Source organism: Bidens hawaiensis, unplaced genomic scaffold (assembly GCF_021521415.1).
Source record: "Bidens hawaiensis isolate Kalapana, Puna unplaced genomic scaffold, B.hawaiensis_p1.1 tig00005460_1, whole genome shotgun sequence".
NCBI lineage: Eukaryota > Viridiplantae > Streptophyta > Magnoliopsida > Asterales > Asteraceae > Bidens > Bidens hawaiensis.
The window spans coordinates 1,087,152-1,103,692 of NW_027491348.1; the positions used below are offsets into that span (position 1 = coordinate 1,087,152).

A 16,541-nucleotide genomic window follows, 5' to 3' on the forward strand; every position below is an offset into this window, starting at 1 on the left:
ATTATTCAAACCTAATATCTAATCAAAACCCTAGATCCCAAATTTTCCCACTCCATCACGAATATCGTCCTCTCCATGGCCTCCACCATCACCCCTGGTGCCGGCAACAAAATAGCCCCTCTCCACGGCCACCACCACCACCACCACCACCACTATCGCCCCTCCCCACTTTCCTCTTTTCTATATGCTCTTGTCTTAATCCACAAACAAACAATTATCTTCTCTATTGGTACTATTTTCGTTCAATTTATTATTTAAGTTTTATTTATCAATTTCAATTGATTTATATGATTTATATTTAATGCAATTCATCAAATCCTTCATCTGATCTAATCTGCTCATCGATTTGTTTTATTTCTTATTTCTATTTATTTATTTTTATTTTTTTGCAGTTGATTTCTCGATCGATCGCCATGGCCAGAATTACATAAACACCTCACTTCTGGTTATTGATTCTCTGTTCGCTCGTGTTATATGGAAATTATGTACGAAAAATATTATTGTGTTAGTTTAGTCTGCATATTGAAGATGTTATGTGACTGAATATGTGTAATATGTTGCATATTGTTCATTAGTTTAAGTTAATTGTTACCTTTTCAGTCACTGATTCAATGTTTAGCTGATTCAAACTGCGTTTATTTCTTTGAAATTTTCAAGTCACTCACTTTTGTTCGTTGATTCTGGAAATTAGTGTGTTTTCTACGGATAATAGATACGGTTATACGAATGTGTTGTGTCAGGTTTCAATTTATGCTTGCTTTCATTCGATATTTGCTGCTATTTTTGAAATTATATTGTGTTAGTTTGAGTTAATTGTTGTTGTACAGAAAAAAAATATATATAATTATACATATATGTTGTGTTAGGTTTCAATGAATGCTTGATTTCATTTGATAACTTCTGAACTTGGAATCTTATTTCTGTATATAGCTGAATAACATTTTTAGCATGCATGTTAATGGTCTTATTTCATGAGTTCATGTAATTTATTGCAAATTGTACATGAGTTTTGAGTTAATTGATTTCAGTTCATGATTTCCTTTGATTCACTAGAATGCATGAAATTTTAGAAAAATATTTAAAACAGTTGTTTGCTATATCGTAATTAACTAAAATATAAATTACATAATTTATCTATGTCAATAAAGTTGCATGATTATTAAACGTAGTTTTTTGCTGGATTGAAAAAGAATGCTATGTAATATAAATAATTAGTTACGTTACAGTTTTATATGGAAGTTATCTATTGCTTTTCAAACTAATATCTATAATTAAGTTAGAGTTATATATGAAAGATATCTAATAATTTGAGTAACTTATAAAGTTTTCAAACTAAAATCTATAATTAAGTTAGAGTTTTATATAGAAGATATCTTAATAATTTGAGTAACTTTTGGACATGGTCAACTATATAGCTTATTGAGTAATTTAAAAAATGTTATTCGCTAATTTAATCACAATATACATATGCTAATTTAAATCTAAGACAAATTTTGCACATGCTCAACTGTTTATGTAAAGTTGACCAGATAATATAAATAATAATACTATTTACAAAATGTGTAATTATAAATCAATAAATTAATAAACTTAAAGTTTTATATGGAATATATCAAAATCTACAATTAATTTTATAGGTAATATTAATAATAATACTATTTTACAAAATGTGTAATTATAAATCAATAAATTAATTAACTTAAAGTTTTATATGAAATATATCAATATCTACAATTAATTTTATAGATTATAACAACTTACTAATAATGAATATAAAGTTACAAATAATATTAATACTAATACAATTTTTAAAAATGTGTAATTATAAATCAATAACCTTAATTAACTTAGAGTTTTATACGAAAGATATCAATATCTATAATTAATTTTAATTATGCACTATATCAATATTGTAACAACTTACTAATGTGAAATATAAAGTTTCTGTTAATATTAATAGTAACCCGTTTTTAAAAAAATGTGTAGTTATAAATCATTAACTTAATTAAGTTACAGTTTTATATAAAAGATATCTATTAGTTTTCAAACTAATTTCTATAATTAACAGGTCAACTTATTTTTTAAATATCCCCTAATTTTAGACTTCTTCAAATATCTCCTAATTTTAGGAGAATAGTATTTAAGTTTTAAAAATAAAATTTCTTATTTACTATTATCAATACCATATATAACACACTATCTCACATAGAAATCAACCTTCAGAACAACTATGGCAAACAACAGTTAGTATGTTTTTTTTTTCAGATTCCTCCCATTTGCATTCCTTATCTATTACTTTCAACTATTTCATATGCTTATATGAATGTTAATTTTAATAAATTAAAAAAAACCTTGAATTATTTCAATACATATCGGTCGATGACAAGAAAATCATTATGCTGAATCAACTTCCCTCATCAAAGGACTGTATGGATGACTCAATCATCAAAGTGCGTGTGATCAGACTTTGGGACAATCATATCTTTCTATTTTAATAAAAGCCTACCATTTTTGTTACTTGTCAATACCGTAGCCATTTTCACCTTCTTTTCAACCAATTTCATGTATGGTTCTTATCTTATAAGTCATTTCAATATATGACATTAAAGTTACAGGTTTATTCCAACTAAATCAATTACTACACATAATAAATATTCTTCATATGGATTGATAAGAGACGTTTCGTGAATTTTGAAATGTTAATTAAAGTGTTTATTATGGTTTATATTCAAAATAATAAACAATAAACATTCGATTCATAATATGTGGAATGAGAACAATCGACTTGGACTAAATTTTGATAACGTCAGCGGCTAAGGCTTAGCCTTTAATATCTAAAAATACATATGATTTTAAAACTAAAAATTTTTGGGTTGACCCGAAACCTAGAATTCGTACCCAAGAACCAACCCGAATCACTTCGGTTTAGGTTCGGGTTAGTATTTTCTTTGGTTCGAGTTTCTCGAGTTAGGTTAGTTTGGGTACGGGTTTTCTTGGGTTGAGTTTCATGTTACGGGTAAAAATGGCAGCTCTATTTTCAACGATTATAAATAAGAATCACTACATCTATTTTATGCAAGTTTAAATTTTTTAATATTCTTTTAACTCAGAATAATCACTATTATTTGAACATGGTTTTAATGTTAGTATGTATTTTTCATTTTCCAGGCAATTACATTCATATGAAATAAACAAATCATTTTGTTATATTTAAATTTTCATTTTTTATGTTGTTTGATTATACAATTTTTAATTGTAAAATATAAAGTCAATTAAAAATTTGTCATACATAGAATATTAATGACAACAAATTTATCATAATCAATCAATTTCAAATTGTAAATATTCTAAGGATAATTATATCATCAAAGTTCAGGTACATGGTTTTTGGGAAAGTTTCTGGGAAAACTATGTTTTTTTTAATTAACATGAAGAGATGTTCTCAAATGACATCATATTAATTGATTAAAAGCTAAGATATTTTATGTGTATGAATATTTTTTTATTAGTATCATGGATATATATTATCATTTATCTAGAGTTCGTATGTATTTAGAGAACTTTTTTTGTCACATGGACAATTATATATATATATATATATATATATATATATATATATATATATATATATATATATATATCAAAAGTTATAAGCAGACATATATGTTACTTTATTAAGAGTTTCAATCAGACATGGACTAAAAATTTTGATTTTTGATAAATAATGTATACCTGCTAATAGAATCACAAATGTAGTGTAAAAGGAAGTTTTTACCTATTTATAACATATTTGTGTAATTTTAGGTATGTAATTTCTGTAATTTTAATTAATTGTGATTGCATTAACAATATATGATCAATTTGTTGACTGTATTTCATTTAATGGTCAAAGTTTAAAATTTTCAACAATTACCTGGGTAATACACGTGCCTCAAACTAGTTATATATAGTATAGATAACGCATTTGATCTATCTACTCTAGTAAGTTTTGATATACTTATGAGTATAATGCTACGTCTAATCCATTATAGGTACATGTGTGGTTAAATCCACTAGTACAAAAATTGTGCTACTCCATTTAGTAATTTCTTATAAATTACTTGAATCGGTTTTTCGGTTCCAAACGGTTCAGTTTGTGGTAAATGCAAAACCGAAAAATCAGTTTCCTAAAAATAAAACCAACCTCCGGTTATTTATTAGGCCAGGTTACGACGATAATTTCAGTCACGCTTCAGTTATTTTAGGTTCGTGCACACCCCTAAATTCGACCGAACAAGACCATGAACACCCCTGAAGACATGCTATAATAAAAAGTTAATTTAAATTTAACCCCGTTCGATTTACACCAAATCGGGTATGCCCATGGTTTAAAAAAACGCTGTGAGGCGGCGCCTCGAGGCGCGCCTCAGTTCGAGTAAGGTAAAATCGGGTATGCCCATGGTTTAAAAAAAGAGGCGCGCCTCAGTTCGAGGCGGTAACAAAACGAATTTGAAGCGGCGCCTCAGGGGATAAAAATAAAAGTACGCCTCTTCATAGCTGAGGCGGAAAAAAACGGTCGAGGCAGAAAGTACGGCTGAGGCGTGAGAGGCGGGAAAACCTATTTTTTTTACGGTAAAAATTTTGGCGGTAAAAAAATTGACGCTAGTATTAACCCTAATTTTTACCTATTTTAACTCTGCACATCACATAAGAAAATACAAAGATCTGGACTTCTCTTCTTCTACCAAATTGGTGTCGGGTTTCAAACTTGTCTTTTATTATTATGGTTTAGACTTTTGTGTGTTTTTCATGACTAGTGAATCTGATGATGAAATTATTTTGGAAAGTTCTTTGTTTGATGTTAACTATTTTTTTAATAAGATATATAATTTTTATATTTATTTTTAAATCCCGCCTCGAGCTTACGCCTCGTTTCGCCTCGTGGCTTATGCCTCGTGAGGCTATGGGAAAACGCCTCGAGGCGCGATTCCGTACTTTTAAACCTTGGGTATGCCAGATTTACCTGCACCCCAAGGAAACAAATAAACCAAATGAAGAAATCAGCATGGAAAATAAGAGTTACATTGAACCATCACAGCAAAAATACTTACAAAAACAACTCGTCACATACGAACATTAACTCGTTTTCATATCTTTGTAACACAAACCGCTCCTCTGATGTTATTATGCTTGTAACTACACACTTATTTTCTGAAAATGGTTTTCTACCAGTTCTTCCCGCCCTATGTAGATAGTGCACCGCATCTTTAGGTAAGTCAAAGTTGTATATGTGGGTTGTATCGGGCAGGTCAACGCCTCTGCCCGCTATATCAGTTGCCACCAGAAGATATGACCCACCTTGTCTCAGTTCCTGTTTTCAGTTATTTAAGTAAAATCAATACAGGTCAAAATATGTCAAATGACGAATATGACCTTACGCTTTTCATAACTTTAAGCTCTCTTTGATGAGGTGTCGATGTATTATACGTTAAAATCTTCTCATTATTTGGCATGTTAAGAGTGTTAAAAGTTAACGCTTATTTTTTCTTTTAATCCCGTGTAAATTTACCCTTTTTCTTAAAAATAAACAAAAAAAAACTGAATTCCCATAAATTAGTTGAAATTTCTACATCTAATATTTAACAAGACTATTTTGGTAATTGTATGGTCTTACTTTTTAAAAAAGATATAAAACGAAAGGGTAATTTGGTCATTTTGCAAGGTGTAACTTACAGAGAAAGAAGCTGCTCTAGAGTTGAAATTTAACTTTTCTTCTAGAAGCAGAATTTCATGAGTCCTTTGATGTGAATTCTTGAGCACATCAATTACAAGACTAGTTGCAGGAGCATTTCCAGCCTTCTTATACTTCTCAGACTGCAAAATAGTCAACAAAAGTCAATATAGAAAAGTCAACCTAAGTCAACAAAAGTAATGTAGCACTAACCTGTTCATTAACAAAAATTATGGCAGATTGAGGCGCGTCAGACTGCAACAAGGATAACAATGCCAAATGCCTTTCGCTTCTATTACATATCTGAAACAAGTATGTTTTTGGGTCAAGAAAAGTACACCCGTTTTGATCCGTATCAAAATAACCGTTTTGACCCGTATCAAAAGTACCAGTTTTGACCTGAACCATTTTGACCCATTAAAAATTACTGTTTAGACCCGCATCAAAATACCAGTTTTTGACCCGAACCCATCTTGACCCATCTCAAAGTTACCAGTTTTGACCTGAACCCGAGTTTAACCCACGATAAATTACCAGTTTTTGACCCGAACCCGATGTTAACCCAAAACAAATTACCAGTTTTGACCTGAACCATTTTTGACGCATATCAAAATTACTGTTTTGACCCTCATAGTTTTGACCCGAACCCATTTTGACCCAAATCAAAACTACCAGTTTTCCATTTTGACCCATATCAAAATTTATAATAATGACCACTATACCCGTCTCTTTACCCTTACAATCCAAACTCTCATATCCTAACACGTGTTATAGGTTAAGGGTATAAATTACATAAATGTAAAAATGGGTAAATCTGATATTATGATTTTTTATTGGGTAAAATTTAAAGATTTAATTCAACAAGTGACTCACTAGAAATCTGTGCTGTAAACGTGCAGGCATTGGCTGAATGGGATTTGCATGGATATGAACACAATCAGCCTGTTATGAAATACATAATTCACATAAATATTCCGAAACCAGTGACCGAATACTATTATAAATAAAAATAAAAAAAATGATGTTTTTCACTAAACCTTGGTCCACTTTTGCTGTATACAGTCGTATAAAAACCGTCTGTGTTGAAGAATTGATGCACTAGCAAATATTGTTTGACGGTTGTTGATTGATGAGTAAGATATTAATAGCTTTCGCAGAGAGCTAACTTGAGTTGAAGAATTAAACATGAAATCCACCTAAAAATAACAAAGTATATATACATTTTATTAACCAAATTAATGTGCTAATCGTGCAGAACAAACATGGGGAATTTCATATATAATTATATACCCTTAAAAACTTGCATAATATCATATTTACCTTACCAAAAACTATTATCAAATTAACCATTGAAAATACTTCAAAATTTAAAATTACCCATTTCATTGAATACAATTTACAGTATGACCATTATACCCTTTTGTTTTTCCTTGCACTCCAAACTGATCATAATTTTTAACTTAAGTGAAGGGTATAAATGTCATGAATGTAAAAATGGGTAAACCTGGTATTATTATTTTTTTGTTAGACAAATATGATATTATAATATGACCATTAGACCCTTCTGTATCTCCTTGCACTCCAAACGCTCACATCCCAACGCTTGTTTTAAGTGAAGGGTATATCTTTTATAAATCTAAAAATGGGTATATCTCATATGAAATTATTCCCAAAAAATAATGTGAATAAATACCTCGTCAATTACTAACACACGCATTGATTCTAATTTGATCATCTGTTTCTCAAGCATTTAGCATAAACTTCCCAAGGTTCCAACAATTATTGTAGGGGGCTCAGCCTACAATTGTTAAAAATATATTTTTTGAAGGAGATAAATAAAATTTAAGCAAAAACTTATTGAAGAAAATAAACAAAATACCTTTAACCAACTTTTCTGTCTTTTTAAAGTTCCTCCATCTAAAAGAGCCATAACAGTGCACGATTTATTCTACAGTTCTGGTTGATCGGACTTTGCTGCTAGCATGCGGGCAACTTTTGCAACCTTTAATTAACGAAAAGTATAAATCTTGGGATAATGACTGATGTGTAATTAACAATATATTTTTGTCAAAGTTATTTGATTTAATATTTTTATGACAGTCTTACTTGCATGCCCAGTTCTCGAGTTGGTACCACAATCAATGCTTGTACTGCTGATCTTTGTGTGTTTATTACTGAATATATCAATAACAAGCATGCCAAGGTTTTACCTGAACCTGTCTGAAAAACCACAAATAAATTTACAATAATAAATAAATAAGTTATCCCCTTTAAATTTCTAATGCATTATAATATGCATATTGCATACATACGTATAAGTTCAAGAACTTCAAGAACTCCTAACAACTAATCGATTTATTTATGTATTTTGTATATTTAATTTTATTTGAGGGTAGTTTTGTCATTTTTTATATGTAATTCTGTGATTACATATATCTAATCACAAGTTTACATATGTGTAATAACCAATATACATATTTGTACTGATAAAAATAAAATTATTTACAATAGATGAGAAAACTACCCTCAAATAATATTAAATATATAAAATGATGGTTGTTGATGGTTCTTAAATTACTGAAAGTTCTGAAAACTGAATTCTGAAATGATCCTGATATTATATATATTATAACACTTCTGCCTGGATCTTTGGCCTGAATTTTATTTAAAAATGTGCGGTTGTTTTCGATAGATAGGATGTCGGTTAAAGAGATCCAAGTGTCAGAAATATTTTTTAGAAGTTGTGAAGACTTGTTACACATTGTAGAAAATACGTAAATATAATCTATAGAATGTGTTCATATTCGTTAGCATATATTCACCTGGGCATGAAGTATACAGTCACGACCAGAGAATAGAACTGGTAAAGCTTGTCTTTGAATCTCTGTAGGTGTAAAGTATCCAACTTCTTCAACCCTGCAACATATTATCTTGCTTACACAAACAATATTTAACAATAACTAGAAAATTTAACATCACTTATACATAAGAACTTAACTTTTCATGATAATACAAATGACAATAGCATGAAAGTATGGAACTAACATGGACTCTATGACAAGTCCCACAAAGGTTTAAAGTAAGCAATTTTATACCATAAAGTACTACTTTTTCTTAATCTTATATGAACAAATTATGCAACGGAATTACAAAAAATAACACACCAATTAGCCTTTACTTTCTTCACACGGTATTATTCTTAAATTGAATAATGGGCACAAAAAAAATCCTTGATTGATGAATATAAACATATAGAGTAAACAGCATCACAACAACTAAAAAGGAAAACTAACTTCAAAATCTTAATATAAAGTACTTAGTACAATCACAACCAATCATACACCCTATTATTTATAGTTGAAGTAGAAGATTTCCTCCCGTTTCATTTTCACCATCATATTAGCAACCAGTACTGTAGAACTCATCAGGTGCCAGTCGGGCAGTGGGGTACCGACTGGGAGTTTTATACGTAATTTTTCAAAATTATATGTATATATACATAAAAATTTAGAACTTCTATGTACAATTTTTCAAAGTAAGTATAAGTATAATTTTCCAAATACGTCAAAGATTTTGACCAATTTCAAAATAATTATATGTATATACAGGGGCTGATTAAATGAAATCACATCGGCAGCCCACCGATATCTGATTAATCGGAACCTGATTCTGATTTTGACAACACTGGTCTGACGGTAGCTTAGGTTTTTATTATATTACACATCCTGTTATGTTTCCATATCCTTAACATTTTTCATATATCCCTTTAAACTTGTAAAATATCAAATAATACTTTACCCGGACCTGTTTAATGGTATTCTTCGGAACCGGGACCCCACCCTGTTGTAAATAACCGGGGTCGATTGGTTTGGGTCTTACCCCTATTCTTAGGACCCAACCCACCCGCCCGGTTTATCATGCTCATCCCTACTCGAAATCCTAGAATCACAAGACGTACCTGCGCAAGACATGATCGGGCAGGTGACCCTGGCAGACATCTCTAAGCGTCAAATGTTGGTCAGCAGCAACACCCAAATTGGGGTGTTGTGGGTTAGTTGATGGAGATGAAGAAGAAGATGTAATTGAGGAAACTGAAACTGGAATTGAGCGTTGGTTTGAAGGGGATTTGAAGGGAAGTGCAGGAGTGAGAGTGAGATTGCGGGTGGTGGGTTTATTATTATTATTATTATTATTATTATTATTATATAAAAAAAAGGGGAACTTGAACCTCCATGAGAAGAGACCACCCTGCAACAGCACCATTTCACCGGAAGAAGAACAACCCATGGGTGGCCGGCCTTTTCTTTTTTCTACCAATTATCTATCAAATCACTTATTCTATAAAAAAAAAAAAACAGTCATAGGACAAAAAATATTAATAATAACAAGCTTTGTTTTATCTTTAATATAACTAGGTTATAAACACGTGTATTACACGGGTTTTAAAAGTTAAATCTCATTCATTATCTTGTTATACGATTTTGGTTCTTCAAGTTGCAATAATCGTGTAGAAAAATCATATCAAAACCGTTGAAAAGTCTCAAGAGCTGAAAATGTAAAAAAAATTGCTCCTAAGTATATTGTTGTATTAGTTTCAACATATCTTGCTACTGAACTAACAGTTGCAAGAGTTTCTATCGGTAAAAAAAGTACCAAAGGATTCAAATTGAGGAATGATATTAAATTATTAACCATCTATAATGTAAGACCCCGTACCCGGTGGCCCTACTTTAGCGTCGGATTTACTCATAAACACAGTTTTTACAATCAGAGTTAATTAAAACTTTCGCGGAAACGTTAACTTAAAACATTCGTTACAAAACATTACATCTTTTCTTTGATACCATAACACAAAACATTATATTCAAAACATCATTTCTTCCATCTTCAGATGTCAGCCGTTCAATGCATGCCATGTGTCATCCTCAGGCTAACTCTCTGGTCAAATCACCTGCGTGCATACTAAAAGTCAGCTACGTTGAGTGAGTTCTAGTTAATCAAGCAACTTGTCATACAACCATTACAGACGTTTATATACGTGTCCGAAGGCACATAATCCACTGTCTAACCTACAGCTTAGCCACTTAATCTCTCCTACAGCTTAGCCACTTATGCCACTTTATGCCACTTTAATAACGAATAACGTTATGCCACTTTGCCACTTTAATAACGTATAACGTTATGCCACTTTGCAGCTTAAACACTCTAACTAGACCCCTATCCACTTCTATCGCACTCTACTTCTACTTGTCTATAAGACACTTCCTATCAGTACATTATTTACATAGTAAACAAGTTACATCATAGCAAGCATACACACTAATAACCACTAGACAATCACTATCCTTGACGACACGTTCAATATCCGAAGATCGTTCACGCACCGACAAGCATTATATAATAGCTACTTCAAACAACATCTATAGCATACACTTACCACTTAAGGTAAGTGTATTCACACTTCACATCGAGTATGCACACAGCCCCGAAAACATAGCAAAGAAATGGGGCTAGAAACTCACCTGAACTCAGTTACTTCTTCTGCTACTGGTTGTTCCCTCTTGAGCTGTGCACGACTAACTGTTTAATAATTGCATATATTAAATACTACTCTAGCCATTCTTATTGCTACTTAATAAGTCTTACGCGTCTAGCCGGTTTTACTTCTTTGAATCATTACCCGGTTAGTTAATCGTTACTCGTTAACCTTTTAAAGATATCTTTCATCAATTATCAAAGTCCAAGGGCTATTAAGTAATTATCTCATTCTTTTCTAAGTCTAGGGGCCATTCTGTCAGTCTTCCAAACTCCTAATTCGCTATTCAGAACCCAGCTGGATTTGTTATCTTAACATAGTGAACTGGTGAATAACGAATCACCTGATTCGTCATTTTAACATAACGAACTGGGCGAGTAACGAACCACTTGATTCGTGATCTTGACTTATCATAACGAATTGGCTTTAACGAATGATCATAACGAACTGCATAATGAATTAAGGCTAGTTCGTTGTTTTTCCTTAACGAATCATCATAACGAATTAACACGCGAATTGCTTAAAGAACGAGACTAGTTCGTTAATGTTCCGTAACGAATTAGGGTTAGGGATCGTCAGATGTCAAATGTCACATCAGAACATTCCTTGATGTGACTTAACCTCCAGCGCCGCCTTTCCGGCGCCGCACTTGCCGGAAAAACGGGCGGTGGCCGGAAAAACGTATTCCAGCACCGTTTTCACCGTTTTTCGTCCCGTTAGATCCAGATCCGAGCTAGGGTTACCCCTAAGCTCATCTTAGGTTCGGTTTATACCCGATTCCACCAGGATCTCGTGACTTTAATGGTTTAACGGTGTCGGCTCGTCGTTTTGTGACTCAATCTAATGGGTTTGAGTTCAAACAACATCATACTATCATTACCTCGGGTCGGGAATTGATTCTTTTTCTATTTCGGCTAGAGAGAGGAAGTAGGATGAGAGAGAGCTAAGTGTGTGTTTTTTTTTGTGTATGGAATATGTGTGAAATGAATGGAAAATGGGAGAAAAGGTTTATATATTATGGATCATGGGCTTGAGCCCATGGTCCATCTCCATTTCTTATTAACCCAAGTCCATAACCCACATCCATTACCCAACACTAGCCCGACCCATGCTAACTCCTACTTTTTTTTAATTATTTTCCCGCTAACCCGAGTAAACTTCCTTACTGGTCACAAATAATATAATTAATATTATTTTAGAAATTTCGGGATGTTACATATAACCAACAAAAAATGAACTTGTGTTGCTTACTTCATGTCTTATTTTTCCCCCTAATTCATGCCTTAGGTTATAAAATTAGAGGCAAGAGCAACTGCATATTTGGTAATATCGGCAAAGAAAGTGTAATACTAATAAAGTTATATGCATTTTATCACACTTTTTTCGGTTTCAAACATGTCATCTTATTAAACTTTTAATTTTAGATGATCTTGACACATTCTACTCAACTCCAACGACATACAAGAAACTAAACAGTTATAATGAGTTTTATGTTTGTGTGTAAATGTAAAAAAATTGTGTAAAGAAAACATGTTCGGAACCATAAGTAATATTTTTCTTAAAATAATCAGTTTTGTCCCTAATTTGTATCGACTAAACCGGTTCTTATATGTTGCGCCTACTGACACGACTCGCCCCTTTTGTTAGCTATAAGAGAACACAAATAGCAAATTTGACCCATTTACTTAAAGTGTCGAATACAAGTTGATCTTTCCCGAAATGTTCCAAGTCATACTAATGGTGGGTCTGTTTATAGTGAAACTTGTTAAGACCCATTACGTAAATCAGAGTAAAAAATTGTTGCAAAGATTTTATTCGCAACAAATAAGTATCTCACTGAAAACCAAACCATCATTCCTCCCATATACCAATCAATTTTGAGATTTTTGTATAGAAGATAGAACACAAACAAATCATTATAATAAACAACCGATTTATAAGAAACAAATTAGTATTTCGAACACCCTACTCATGAATTTATCATTACAATGATTTTGTATAAAATGGGTTTGCAACACCGATAAATACAACCATTTTCCTATCATTTATAATAGTGAAGTATATTTTATGGTCTTAACTTGTAAAATAAAAAAAATAAAAAAAAGGTTTATTATAATAGTCAAGCTATTCTCCTTGAGTGCTAAACTATTTCATTTTAGCAAAAATTTCAATACATTTAAAAAGGTTTATTATATAGAACTAATAGTAAAAAATAATTAATGAGAGAACCATTTTCGTATTGCTCAGAGTAAAGACGAATCGTGACATCTTCTAAATCAGTCACTAATAAACTAAAAACATACAACACAAATTTACACATACTAAAATGAGTTTCAAAAGTTCTACATATGTTCTTTTAATTCTATTTTATTTTACTTTATTTACTACTATGAAATTATAGATAAATCATTAATATAGAATGTTTAAAATATATATTAATTGTATTAATTAGATAGTTATGACTTTTAAAGTTGAACAATAATGATGGCACTTGGAAAAAAATTTGGACAACTAGGTGTCATGTGGCACAACTATGGTTTTTGTTTATTATAATAGTATATTATCATATTGTTATATAAAAGTACAAAAATAGGGTTTTTTATATTGTGGGTTTTTTATATTGTGTTATGTTAAAAATTTACCCATATAATTAATGAAGAACATTTTGGACACTTGTCATCATATTAGCCTACTGTTTATGTGTCAAGCAGTAAGGCTGACCACATCTCCTTTGCTGATGTGTCAAGCTTATACACATTTTCCTCAGCCTACTCACCTTTTAGCTACTTTAGAACATTCTCAACCCGTTCTCCATCCCTATCTCTATAATTACACTAAAAAACACTACATTTTCTCTCATGTTCAATTAAATAATATTTTTTTATAACTTTATCATTACAGTTTTCTCTCTCCTCTGCTCCAAACCAATCTAACAAATATTAATAATATAAATAGGGGCAAACAATGTTTCCCCAAATTTACAAAAAATCACTACATTTCTCTCTCCACCCTATAATTTACACTCACAATCATTCACAACCTCACCCTATAATTTGTAAATTTCCCTCACATAATTATAGGGGATGGGATGAGAATGCTCTTAGAGCATTCTCATTCAATCCCATATCCCCAAATCTAAGAGCATTCTCATTCAATCCCATATCCCCAAATCTGAAATCATACTAAAAATCATTACACTTTCTCTCTTATTTTCAATTAAATAATATTTTAAGCCAAAAATGCCACGTAAATTTCCATTACATAATTAAGCCAAAAATGCCAATTCATAAAGTATAGGGACTAAAAAATAAAATTCTGAAAATCTGGACCCATCGCGATACGCGACGGGACAATTAAAGAGCTATCGCGTTACGCAATGAATCTTCACTGAAATCGATACTTAGCGGCTTCGCGATACGCGATGAACATATCTATAGGATCATCGCGTTACGCGAGGACCCTATTAAGTAACCGGGTACATGTGTCCAACCACGTGGCACGTTTTGATAGGCCACATGTCAACACGTGGCATTATCGCAGATATTGCGGCGTCGCGATACGCGACGGCCAGCAATGAACTCCATCGCGTACCACGATGGAGTGCAAAATTCACCTATAAATAGGAGGTTACGGGATTGAAACCATTCATCCCAAAACACTTTCATTCACACACACATAAGCCTAGAGAATCGTGCCCCGACTGCTACGACAAACCAACTTTCCATTTTCTCGAAGTACGTGTAAGTATCAAAGTCCCAAACTTGTTATTAATCATTCAAGCGTATTCATATCAAGATCCTACCCGTCAAATTGTCACTCTTTTCTTGTTATTAGTATTCCGAGTACCCGCGTTAACGTAGGAATTATGCTTAAGTTATTCAAGCTATAGCTTAGACATTAGACGAGACTATGGCCTTTAACCTTGAAAAGATTTTATAACATTCATAAAAAGTTTTCATAAACGTTACCTCTTTACAAAGTAATGTTAACAAGCTATATTTTGACGGGCATGTAGTAACTGTAAGGGGGATATCACTAGTAGTGAGTTTTTTTCCAAAGGAAAGTAATTTGTATAAATCTCAATCAACCGCGGGACCCGTTTACTTACCTTGAGAAACTCACCAACGTGTTAGAACTTATTAAGCCGAAGCATGCTATATCAAACGTCACATTAAAACAAGTATTTTCATTCAAAGACAAAGTTGAAAACTTTATCAACGTTAAGATCAATGTCAATAGCTTAATCAAGAAACACCATTCAAATATTCATAAGAACCTATTTATATATAGGTTAATATCATTCTCATTCACAATCAATAAAGGTTTTCAAAAGCACACCGACGAAACAGGTGAATACGTTAAACCTTTACAAACAGTCAAAACATATTTATACTCTATAAGATGAATGGGTTGTTTATCTTAAAGAGTCAATCAACGTTTACATGAGATTAAGTGATCTCTAAAACGTTATAATACAAAATAGAAAATAAAAGCAACTCAGACCGATTACACGTGTGTCCGGATCCATACATAACTGTCTAGCCTAAACAGCCAAAATCTACGTGGCCACAGGCTAACATCTATAATTAGTTCTCCATTAGGGGCTACGTGGCTCGGGGCACTTTTGTGTGTGTAGGGTAGTGGGTGACAAATCCCAGGAATGAAATACTTTCTGCTGAGTTTGAACAGAATACTATAATTGTATTGTAACTGTACTTTAAATATTTTTAGAGTCATACGTGTTCACCAGCACATAGCTGATGTATTTTTCCCACCCACTGCAGATAATTAAGTATTAATAAGCAATAGCAAGGATTGGAGTCATCATGGAGATAGAAGCTCGCGTCACAAGATGACTCAGTTTTTTGTAATGAAATCCTTGTAATATAAACAAGTGTTTTGTAAACGAATACTTGGGTATTTAATTCCTAAGTATTTTTTCAATGTAAATTAATATTTTAATCAACTTCAAAGTCTTCCGCTAAAATTAACTCATAAAACTCTGATACATTTACAAAACATGTACCAACTTGTGGTCACACTTCTAGGCCCTAAGTCGGGGCGTGACACCTAATTTTACTCCCAATTTTTTTTGGTTCACCTGATCTCTCCTATACTCCACTTTCTTTGATTCTACCTATTTTCAATCTTATTTTGTTTACGCAGTGCAATGGATCGTTTTAAGATCAACGCGCGGAAAATGGTGAAGAACGAATGTTCAAGTTCATCGTAAGCAATATATAATTGTGGGGTTTTTTTTCAGTGTTTTTTTTACTGTCCTAAAATTATATAACT

General features: G+C 32.0%; 1 pseudogene across 1 annotated transcript; it reads right to left on the reverse strand.

Moving 5' to 3' along the window:
* Nucleotides 1-5,086: 5,086 nt before the first annotated feature.
* On the reverse strand, nt 5,087-10,003 carry LOC143629791 (DEAD-box ATP-dependent RNA helicase 58, chloroplastic-like; annotated as a pseudogene). The gene is made up of 10 exons (XR_013153028.1): nt 9,669-10,003; nt 8,533-8,626; nt 7,817-7,930; nt 7,590-7,712; nt 7,404-7,508; nt 6,748-6,906; nt 6,584-6,652; nt 5,924-6,013; nt 5,713-5,853; nt 5,087-5,350 (listed from the first exon to the last, which is right to left on the reverse strand). The product of XR_013153028.1 is annotated as a DEAD-box ATP-dependent RNA helicase 58, chloroplastic-like (transcript).
* Between the last annotated feature and the right edge of the window lie 6,538 nt (nt 10,004-16,541).